This window comes from Octopus sinensis, linkage group LG9 (genome assembly GCF_006345805.1).
Source record: "Octopus sinensis linkage group LG9, ASM634580v1, whole genome shotgun sequence".
In the NCBI taxonomy this organism is placed as follows: domain Eukaryota; kingdom Metazoa; phylum Mollusca; class Cephalopoda; order Octopoda; family Octopodidae; genus Octopus; species Octopus sinensis.
Window position 1 is genome coordinate 91,906,096 of NC_043005.1, and position 12,735 is coordinate 91,918,830.

Genomic DNA, 12,735 nt, shown 5'->3' on the forward strand with positions numbered 1-12,735 from the left:
TTTTAAACCTTGCTGTTTTCTGCTCTAAAACTTTCAACTCACTATTTTAATTTCATCTCCTGAATTTGCTGAAATATTTTATACTTGATAATTACAACTAAAAACATATCACGATTAATGTTTTTTATGACTCTTTCTAACTAAAAATGAAAAGGTTTTGAGAAAAATATTAATAACTATGGAAGTAAAAAATATTTTACTAAAGACTAATTTTGAATGTCTATCAAGTATTTTAAAAGACAAATGCTAATAACTTGTAAATAAAATAGAGTTAATCTTGGAAAATTGTTTTTTGGATAATAACAGGAATAACAGTTGCAGAAAAATTCACCGTTTTTGTTATCACCCAAGTTCAAGATAATTTACTTGAACATAATCCCACGTCTGTTCTGCTTTCCGAATTCTCCTTTAATCAGCTTTTACATTCAATGAAAAATATGTTTCTTTTGCTTATAACATATTACTTTACTTCACTATTGTCCTCTACTAACTTGCTCATTCACCTGTTTCTTTAATCCTCTTTCATTCATGTTCTTTTTTAGCATTGTTGCATGCGTTGTTAAGCAGTTTGTATACTCTGGTGTTGGAATTAACGGCCTATCTTATTCTGTAATCCAGACCAGTTTCTGATATCTAGAAGGAATGGCAAAAGAATTAGGAATTCTGTGATATAGAAAATTTGTTTGTTTTGTACAAAAACTTAAGAACACTTGATATATGTGTGTGATGGAAGTATACAAAGTAAATATATTTATATGTGTAGAAATAGAATACCAATCATATATTACTGGTATCAAACTACAAGGTCAAGCATAGTTTCTGAGTCATTATTTTACTGGGTTAAGGTGGTGAGCTGGCAGAAACGTTGGCACGCCAGGCGAAATGCTTAGCGATATTTCGTCTGCCGCTACATTCTGAGTTCAAATTCCGCCGAGGTTGACTTTGCCTATCATCCTTTCGGGGTCGATAAATTAAGTACCAGTTATGCACTGGGGTTGACATAATCGACTTAATCCGTTTGTCTGTCCTTGTTTGTCCCCTCTGTGTTTAGCCCCTTGTGAGCAGTAAAGAAATAAGAAACGTTAGCATCTGTTTTTATGTTCTGAGTTCAAATTCTGCTGAGGATGACTTTGCCTTTCATCCTTTTGGGACCGATAAATTAAGTACCAGTTGCATACTGGGGTCAATCTAATTGACTGGTCTCCTCCCCCCAAATTTCAGGCCTTGTGCCTAGAGTAGAAAAGATTATTTTACTGGTTTACTGACTAGAAGAAAATTCACATCATATCTGTGTTATTGGACATAATTACATTTAAATTCACACTAACTCAAACAACCAGAAGTGAATAGGTGCCATGGGGTCATGTTATTTATTGCTTTGCTTAATATGTTGTAAGCTAATAATGATTTCTTCAACTGGACAGTTCCTCAACTGCTTAGTTGTGAAATTGTCCAGTTGAAGAAGTCTTTATTTGATTACAACATTATGAAACTATTTTTATGCACAGAATAGCATAAATTAGAAGAACTGAAATAAATTTAAATATTACAAAGCTTCATTGTGGGTGAATTAAGAATGTAAAACACATTCTTTCAAGCTATTGATGTGTAGGAGAAAAGTGAGTAGGAATCTTTTGACAGACTGTTTCATGGTTTGTTGATTACTCCTCAGAGAACACATATCCAGCTTCCTTCTACAATTAATATCATAGTCATGCAGACTGGGTATATCTTTTCTGATGTGTGTTCAATTAACCATGAAACTGTCAGTCAGAAGACTCCTTCACTTTTTTTCCACACATTAAAAGAATAGAGCGAATGCATTTACATTTTTATTTCATCTACAGTGAGGTTTTGTAATATCTAAATTTATTTCAGTTCTTACAATATTGGTAAAAATTACCCCTTTTGCAGATTTTCATATGGAACTAAACTGCCCCTTAACTATTGAGGCCTTGGAACAAGAATAACTATGGATATCATAGTAAATAACAACTTTAAAAAAATAATTAAATGCTAATTTAATTATTTTTTTAAAGTTGTTATTTACTATGATATCCATAGTTATTCTTGTTCCAAGGCCTCAATAGTTAAGGGGCAGTTTAGTTCCATATGAAAGTTTGCAAAAGGGGTAAAAGCAGTCTTTTTTTTTATGATTTTCTTCATTTACCCTACTTTTGATGATGGGTGCAGTTTCAAGCATCATCGATTACTTCATGAGCTTTTATATTGATTCAGACGACAATTAAAAATGTGTTTGAAGGATTGTTTTCACTTGACTGATGCTTTTTCAGCTATAATATTGACACACATATTTTTCCTTAATGCCGTTGCATTTTAAATCCCTCTTTCATATGTGTCCATTATATTTTTATTGGGACACTTGGTGATTAGAACAATATTGACTATGCAACTATAGCTTTGTTTTACTATAATTTGATTCAAGCTGCATGACACTTTATTTTCTTCATAAAAATATAAGTGTATGTGGAAAATTTTAATGATTCTCTCTTCTTGGTGTATTACCATCCATGTTTCCATAGATCTTTCATAGATTTTAATTCTCCAACTCCTGACTATGACCAGAAGACTGGTACCTCTAAGTTCACACTTACTGGGTTTGTTATTAATCAAATGAAGTTTCATTTTTCTTTTCAGAGTGTTGACACAATTACGTACATTGATATTTCTCTGGTCATCACTCTTTTCCACCTCTTATATACATTGTGTGTAGGGCGGCGAGCTGGTAGAATCATTAGCACGCTGGGAGAAATGCTGAGCGGTATTTCGTCTGCCGTTACGTTCTGAGTTCAAATTCCACCGAGGTCGACTTTACCTTTCATTCTTTCGGGGTTGATAAATTAAGTACCAGTTACACACTGGGGTCAATGTAATCGACTTAATCCATTTGTCTGTCCTTGTTTGTCCCCTCTGTGTATATAAATGTCTGTATTCGCCATGATAGATCGTTAGCCACTACACACATTTTTTTTCTCTCCTTGTTTCTCTCTTTGTTTTTTTCTGTGTCCCTTTCTGTAGAAGAGCGTAGGCTCGAATCATAAAAGACTTTTTCTATTCCTGAGCATTATACTAATACATCTGTTTGTTTTGGACACCACCTGTCTTTGTCTTTTGTTTTTTTTATAAACCTTGTAGGTAGTAAAGAAATATATATATACATTGTGTGTGTTTGTGTATGTATATATGTGTATATATGTTTGTATATATATATAAATATGTGTGTGTATATAAATGTCTGTATGTGTGTGTGTGTGTATATTTGCCCATAAAATTTCATAAGTTAGAAATATATCAGGCATTCATATATTAGGCAATATAATAGGTATATTCGCCATGATAGATCGTTAGCCACTACACACATTTTTTTTCTCTCCTTGTTTCTCTCTTTGTTTTTTTCTGTGTCCCTTTCTGTAGAAGAGCGTAGGCTCGAATCATAAAAGACTTTTTCTATTCCTGAGCATTATACTAATACATCTGTTTGTTTTGGACACCACCTGTCTTTGTCTTTTGTTTTTTTTATAAACTCTCCCTATATAATTTATATAGTATTTTAAAGTTAGATTCATAACAGCCAATTCATGTTGTCGAATGAGTTCATGTTAAAGAACCTTCCAAGTGAGGGAAGGTAAATTAACAGTCATCAGACACAGCTGAATGGAAGAATATAGCTTAGACTCTTTATATGTACAATACACACACACACACACACACAAAACAATGACCATGTTTAGCACTCTTTATTAATTTTTTTTGTTGCTCTCCAAATGGTGTTCAACTCGAAAATAATGTTATCTTTAGATAGATAAATCTTAAATATACTAAATATATATATAATTATGTAAATATTTCTTGTTTTACATAAATAGTTCAAAACTAAAAAAAATTTCCAAGAATTGTTTTTTTTCTTTACTTTCTTTACTTCCTTAATTTACTAATCTCAAATTAAGTATATCTAGATAATCAAGTTTCCAACTTCACACTTACACATGCATACAAGCTATATGTTAATTATTGTTTATTCATTATTTTCTTCTATATTGGTTTGATGCAAACATAGGTCTTATAGTGTTGCAAATCATGTTAGACTAAGAATCGTTGGAGCAAGTGCTTTTGCTCCTAGGCAGTTTTTTGAATGTTAATTATCTTGATATTGATTAGAAGATGTATTTATTATCATTGAGTAGGTTGATGAGAGAAAATGGAATATTAATATGATTTGCCTACGATCCTGATTAAAATAATAGTGATAAGAATTAAACCCATATTTAGACAACTAATTCCTTAGCTTCACTTCAGAGACGGTTTTGTGTTTTCTCTATCATATATTACAAATTATTTCTGTAAATAAAATAAACCTTTTATATCTAATTGATTTAAGTGTTTCTTCTGAGCACTTAAGAATTTCTATGTCAAACTGAACACACATTTTTTCATTGAAAGAAATGTTGTCTTTATTTCCTGATGAAATTAGGATGAGTACTATCAATTTGCATAGAGGCAAATTGGTATACATAGAAGAGCATGAGACTAAAACGCTATATTGCATTTAGTTTTGTCCTCCTACATTCTGAATTTCAGTCCCTTTAAGAGAAAATATACAAGTAGTATATTATAAAAAGTTCTTTTGGTTTTCTTTTTTGCTAATTTAAAATAAACAGAAATCATTTTCAATTGTGATGAGGAGAAGAGATTTTACTTCATATAAACCTCTAATGCCTGCAAAAAAGGAGTTAAGATGACATAATGTCTGTAGATAATTTCTAGCTTTTTGTTAAAATGCTATGTCTTTGGTTTTCAAGTGCCAACATCCCTAATTTGTTTGCTTGTGTTTTCTTGATTAAAAGAGTTAAAAGGTTTCAAATTCTTAATCCCCATTTAAATTTCATTTTCTCAGTAGCCCGTCATATATATGTATATATGTATGTGTGTGTGTATATGTTTGTGTGTCTGTGTTTGTCCCCCCAAACATCACTTGACAACCAATGCTGGTGTGTTTACATCCCTGTAACTTAGTGGTTCGGTGAAAGAGACTGATAGAATAAGTACTAGGCTTACAAAGAATAAGTCCTGGGTTGATTTGCTCGACTAAGAGGCGGTGCTCCAGCATGGCCACAATCAAATGACTGAAACAAATAAAAGAGTATATACATCAGGCCATTAAGAATGAAATATCCAGTTTTGAACTGTAAGTTTATTTTACTTCATCTCAACAAAAAGCAATGCAATTAATCAAAGTATGAACCTAAATTATCAACACAATCTTCCCATCATCACCTCTCTCTTTTTAATCCAAAACACCTCTCAATGAACTATAATAACTTCTCAACAATTTCCTGTAACTCCACGAGCTCATGAACAACAACGCTGCTACTTGTGCGAGTTTGGCTAGTCCATTCTCACAGTGGGTGTCATGATTCTTGCCGTAACAATATATACACAGGGTGCAATGGGTAAACTGTTACCATTTTATATCTTTAATTTTGCGCATGTGCATTGTTTGTTTTTGATTTTGTCAACTACAAAGTATAGTAGGATCAGTTGGGTGCTGTCTGTGAGAAAAACAGCACCATGACACAATTCACTCTGCCAGAAATTTGGAAATGACATGCAGCAGTCATGGCATACATGCTGGAAGCTCCAATATAGACATTTCAGAGTGTTTGGGTGTCAATCTGAAGACAGTGCAATCTGAGGACATGTACCAAGAGTGATAAAAATTAAACATCCGATCAATATCATGGTGTTTGGAGTGATCACTAGTGATGACGATGGTATACCTTCATTCATCTTCCCACATGGCCTCAGACTCAATATGGAGGCCTACATCAAGTGCCTGGAGGAGGTAGTGCTACCCTTGGTCAAGAGGGTGGCTGCAGGAAGACCCTATGTCTGGCAACAGGACTCTGCACTATGCCACACAAGTAGGAGACGCAGTCATGGTTGTCAGACAATTTCTGTGACCACATCACCCCTAACATTGGGTCACCTAACTCCCCAGACTGCTAACCCCTTGATTATTATGTGTAGGGCTTAGTTGAACAAGAGACCAACATAACTTCTTATAATGCCAAAGATAAACTGAAGGATTATGGCAGCATGCACCAACTTAAACAAGGAGACTGTCCAGAAGAGGTGCAGGAGATTCCAAAGTCGTCTGGAGGTAGTGGTCGAAGCCAATGGCAATTTTGTTGAGTATATTTACTCTTTAGTATTTCAAAATATTTTTATGTAATTTTGGTAAATGTACCTGTTAAAATGAAATGTCAGTGTTACTTTTCATTTTTGCATAATTTAGATGACAGTTTATTCACCACACTCTCAATATATATATATATAATAATAAATATTAGGGAATAAATCCAAACTTACAGGGAAAAATCAGATTTAGGATTGAATCCAATTTTATAGTAAAATATTTAAACCACCTGATGAATGACTGTAACTCGAAAATTTAAAGAAATTAACAGCCATGAAACGATCGTAGTGTTATATTAATTATATTTTTTTATATTTAAATAATATAAATTAAATAATCTTATGTATTGGCTTAAGTTTTTCATTGTATGATTTGCCTAATAGTGGTTTTGTCTCTAATTTAATATAATATTATATTTATATATATATATATATATATATATATATAAATTTATATATATATATATACATATGTATATAATATGTGACAATTATTCGGTAGCCAAGATAAAACTCTCTGATTTTAGATGCCAAGGTGGAAATCCACAAGACCATCTCTTTAGTTATCTGGCCATCTGAAAAATGCTATGAAAAAAGACCATTATACAAAGGGAAATTACTGTATTATAGACCACTATTTATATTTATATTTATTTATTTTTGTATAAATAGCAGTCTATAACACAGTAATTTCCCTTTGTATAATGGTCTTTTTTCATAGCGTTTTTCGGATGGCCAGATAATTGAAGAGATGGTGGTGTGGATTTCCACCTCGGCATCCGAAACTCAGAGTTTTATCTTGGCTACCGAATAATTGTCACATATTATATTTACAGATAAATTCCTCTATTTACATAATATTGAGGTCTCTTTCTTTCTTTTGTTATCTTACCATTTTTACCAATATATATATATATATATATATATATATATATATATATATATATATACCAATTCTTTCAGAGGTGTTATAGCTTCACTCTTTTGTAAATTTACTTATCTTTTTGATTATCTACCATGTGTTCTGTGTCATCTTCCACCACCTTGAATTTACATTATCTTGTTTATAAAGTTCATCCAAACATACTCTGATTTAATGTCATTTCCTGTGAGGTTTTCTTCCTATTTTGTAAATCAATTTACAATTTTCTTTTATTCCTCGACTTCAATCTCACTGACATTTAGAACATGCATGCATATCATTTTTGTATAAATTTTACCTTCTCATACATACATAACACTTAGTCAATAAGCTGTATTTCCTTGTTGACATCAGTTTACAGAAATGATAGTGTATACTATTTATGCATAGTTTTGTTTTTCCATGCTATCAGTTCAAATATCAATGAGATTTATTTGGTCTTTCATCTCAAAAGAATTAGCAAAATATGTTTCAATAATATAGTGAGGTTCTTTCATTTCTTTGTATTTTCTCCCTGTTTTGTGCCTAGTATAAAAAAAATATCAATAGTCCTCCAAGCCAAACTTTTCTTCCTTAATATCACAAATTCCAAAATAAGGTCAACAGGAAATATGTATTTAATTTAATGATTATTAGAAACTGTCTCCTTGTGTATGAATTGTAACATCTATTGCATCATGCTTTAGTTTGCTTGAAATATTTACTTTTCCTGGGCACTCAGTAATTTCATTCCTTACATTGTATTATATTTACACTTGCTGTTTTTCTGTATATGCCATACAGTTATTTCTATGTATATATATTTCAACTAAATATATAAAATACAAAAATGGGATAAGAACGCAAAACATCCAGACAGTTAGGTGATACAAAAAAGGAATAACAAAATATCCAGACAGACGATACAAGAAAAACAAGGACAAGTCATTCGGAGTTTTCTATCCTCAGTCAAGTTCCAGATTATCTTTGCAATTTTGGCTGGTTATACTCGAGATTGCTCCAATCTGGCCAGCCCCAAGGAAAAAATAAGCTAAGAGCATTAGATTCCTTGGAAGAAATAATACAATCAAATACTTGGTTATGACCCAAAGATATGCTTGGCCATTTATCTTAATACAGCACTATTATTTATCAATCCCAAAAGAATGAACATTTGGCTGGATTAGAAGTTTATATTAGCAAGCCACTAAATTATTCATTAGGTTTGGCTCCTTACCATATTTCTTTCATCACAAATATACTTTTTGAGGAATAATTTGGTCACTATATTAATATTGAATATTTGATTTAGGGAAGCTTTGCAAGTGGATTGTGAAAACAATTTTGTGGGTGCAATAAGTTGTGAATTTCTGAGAGTCATATATTGCATTATTTAAAAAGGAGAAAATAGAATGACAAGAAGAACAAGTTAAAAGTAGTGAAATCATTAAAGCTAAGTTATATAGATTGTTTGTCAGTTTGCATTTATAATAATATATGCAAATCTAGCGACCATATAGACCAGTAGTAGATTTAGGAAATTACATGACCTAAAGATAATAAATAAGTTCCATGAGTCAATCTATGAAGTTAGGTTAATCAACTCCCCCCACCCACCCCAAAAAGAGTGAAAGACAAAGTTTATTTTTATTTATTTATTTATAATAATAATAATAATAATAATGATAATTGGTAATTGTTACTTTTAATGTAAATGGACAGGATGCAACAATAGTAAGTGAGACTTTAGATTCATTTATTTGAGCTTGACCTTGTGACACAAATCCCACTTAATCCAATATTGGTATTGAAAAATTCATGGTAACTTCATTTACCATTCAATTCCATGCTTGTGTGTTTGAATTCCACAACCTGTAAAATTTCCTCCTATTACATCTCTCCTCTGAAATAGCATGTTTGCTGAGTCATTGTTGTGAATGCTACCATTATTATTTGTTTGGTAAGAACATATACACATATGCATGTGCACATACAGTTAAATGAAATAGATAACCATAAGGCGGTGAGCTGGCAGAAACATTAGCACGCCAGGCGAAATGCTTAGTGGTATTTCGTCTGCTGCTACATTCTGAGTTCAAATTTCGCTGAGGTCGACTTTACCTTTCATCCTTTCGGGGTCGATAAATTATGTACCAGTTACACACTGGGGTCAGTATAATCGACTTAATCCGTTTGTCTGTCCTTTTTGTCCCCTCTGTGTTTAGCCCCTTGTGGGTAGTAAAGAAATAGAAATAGATAACCAATCTTAGGATTTCGGCTGAACAAACGTCACTAAAAGAAGTCTTATTGAGACAACAATTGTAAAGATTTTATTTCAAATTATTGTTTAGGATTTAGAAAATTTAGAAAAGTTATCTTCATGACAATGCAAACTTATCCTACTACCACTATCACGTCTGCCAATAAAAGAGCTGAGTCATCAAAAGAGCTAGAAACCGCAAGTTGTTTGACTTACTAGAAACAGCAGCCAACTCTCCCTCAAATAACACTAGTGTTTTAGAAACTAATTCTTCAGGATAATGCAAGGTGTACATAAGCTGGAGGTTCATGGCTGGAAGTCCTGCTTGACTGGGGACAACTTAGGCCTAAAAAACAACTGCAATGGAGCGAGCCTTTGTATGGGTTCTTAATTTCAAATATCCTTCATTTATCACATCCTGCTGTCTTAAATATGAAAAAACAAGGGATTGCAATGGTTGGAAAGCCTTTGCTTATTGATCTACTCAATCAGGGTTGAATCAACAACAACAAATCAACAGAAACACTGAGCAAATAAAAAAGCTACTATGTAATTTTTAACTGCTAGAAACAACAGCTAGATGACTTTCAGATCACACTATTTTAAGAAAAGGCACCCTCCATAGTGAAAAAATGTCCCATAGGTAGCTAGTTCTGCATCCCAAACACAAGCATTTCTCTTTATAGTCAAAAATATTTGATTTCCCAACAATTGCTGAGACTCTACAAAGCTCAGTGAGGCCCATAACAGATTATTGTGCCTATATCCTGGCCAGCAGCTAGAGAAGTATTTCTTACATCATCTTATAATTAAAGTGAATTTTCTAACATTATTTTTAATTAAATACCACTAAGTTGCTTAAATGGGTTTTTTGTCATATTACACAAGCTTTTAAAATGAAAGCATTGCTGACGCTTACACATCGTTGTATCTTAAAATTGTTACTTTTTTCACTGTTGTTTCTAAATAACTACTTAGAAGTTACCTGAACATTTTTTCCTCTCTTGGTAATATGCATGCTTTTAAAATGATTTTTTTTTCTTATTATAATAAACAATACTTTGTTTTCATTTCGGCATTTCAAGTAAACCATAATTTTTACCTGATATATATGTATACTTGATGTATAGTTTTTACTTGATATATCTTTATACTTCATACTTCATATATGAAGTAAACCATAGTGTTTACTTTATGCGTTCCCACTGTAATTCTATACATTTACCTGGAAAGTAAATAAATAATTTTACCAGAATGGTGAATTGACAACTCATTTCAAAAAGTAAACAAAAATATTTGAAAGATTTCAGAAGAAACATTTATGAATAGATCTCTCTCTTTCTATATATATATACACACGTGTGTGTGTGTGTGTGTAAAAAGTACCTAGTACACATTTCAATGTCACTGGCATGAGGAAGGGCTTCCAGCCACTGAATCCATGCCAAAGGTGTCATTGCAACTTGATGCTACCCTGTGGCTCACTAGAATTTGTCAAACCATTCAACCCATGCCAGCATAGAAATAGATGTTAAATGATGTATATGCATATGTGTGTGTATCTATAATGTAAATCCCGTTCTGTGTGTGTAAAAGATTATAATGGCTGTATTTTTCAACTGATTTTCTCCAAACTGTGAACAGACATTACCTATGTTCCAGGGATGGTTTTAGACTCTTAAAAGTTTTCACATAATGAGTAACAGGGCCCCTTGGGGCAGAATATACCCATTCCTGGGTTATGTGGAGAAGGGAGGTAACTCTTTGTGAAGTAACTTTCAGAAATTGATTGTCTCACTTACATCCATTTGTCAAAAAATGATCACAATCTCATCTTCTAAAATATAAAATAGAGATGTGTGTGTATTCACTTTTCACGTGCAAACAGCTTCACCAATTGCTTTCATACCTGTTATGCATGAATAATTTGACCATGGACATATGTTCAGCTCTTAATTTGATTTTTTTTATTAAAAATAAAAAAAATATTGATTTTTATATTAGATTCATGTCTTTGAAAGTTAAAAAAAATATTTACTTTCGGTTTTCTAGTGTCAGTGACGTCTATATCTCTCTATCAATCTCTCTCTATCTATTTTTATCTCTCTATATCTCTCCATCCATCTGTATATCTATCTATCTATCTGTATCTGTCTGTCTATCTATATCTATCTTATTTGTCTAACTTGCTAGCTCTCTTTCTATATCTCACTCACTCTCTATTGTTTTCACTGTAAGTTTTCAATTGCTATATACAAACAACAATGATAAATTACTGACAGAAAGAAGTTCACAATTACTGATGAAAGTAATTTCATGCATAATTTACTGACAGAAGAACTTCATAAATTTCACTTCAGTCCATACACTTCGTTAAATTTGCCTACAAATTTCTTATTTACTATTGCAACATTTTGTATTTTGTTGATGGAATTACTGATAAAAGTAAGTTCATAATTTACTGACAGAAGTAACCTCAAAAATTTCCTGAAAAATTTCTTATTTACTTTTGCAATGGTTTTGTGTTTTTTGTTGTTAATGGCATTTTTCCTGTTCCTTCAATACAAATTTCGCTTCAACTCATGCAATTCTTTATTTTCTGTAAATATTTCTTATTTACTTTCTGCCTGTCATATTAAGAAATATAATTTCCATTACTCAGTTATTTTCATTGTTGTCTATCTTCTGCACTTGTGTATCCCTAGAAGGAAAGTGTCAAATTTGTCTAGAATGTCAAGGTCAGCCAAAACAATGTCTCTGTGGCAAAAATTTGAAATCATTATTATCATTAAGGTGGCAAGCTTGCAGAATCATTAGCATCACCAGGCAAAATGCTTTGTAGCATTTCATCTGTTTTTACGTTCTGAGTGCAAATTCCACCAACATCAACTTTACCTTTCATTACATGTTTTCTTTTTTAGTTATTAAACAAAAATCATATTTTTAATGATCAATCATATTTTAATCAAAATTGATAATTAAAGCTATAGGAATTATTTCATGCTTAATTGCTTATCTACGAACAGATTAGAATGAATTAGGTGGTTTTAAAACATTGTTTGATCCTCAATATTTATACTAAATCATTGTTTTTACATTGCTTCTTTCATAAGCGATTGACTGTTGCCAAGTTATATGAGTAACTATATTGTGACAGAAATTCTGGAAGCACAAAAGTAAAATTGGGGCTGATAGATATCAATCTCAAAAACTACAAGAAAACACCCTAAATATCTTCTTTGCTACTCCACATCTTCCCTTGTTTATGTCAAATATTGATACAGATGTTGATATTTTAATTGACAGATTGCTGAAAAAGCAAGCTACAACAATTTGTCTTTATAATAGGATCTAACAA

General features: G+C 31.9%; 1 protein-coding gene across 34 annotated transcripts in view; it reads left to right on the forward strand.

Annotated features, from left to right (window-relative positions):
• LOC115215841 overlaps positions 1-12,735 on the forward strand; it is a 342,340-nt gene that overhangs the window by 276,531 nt on the left and 53,074 nt on the right. The window lies entirely within an intron of this gene.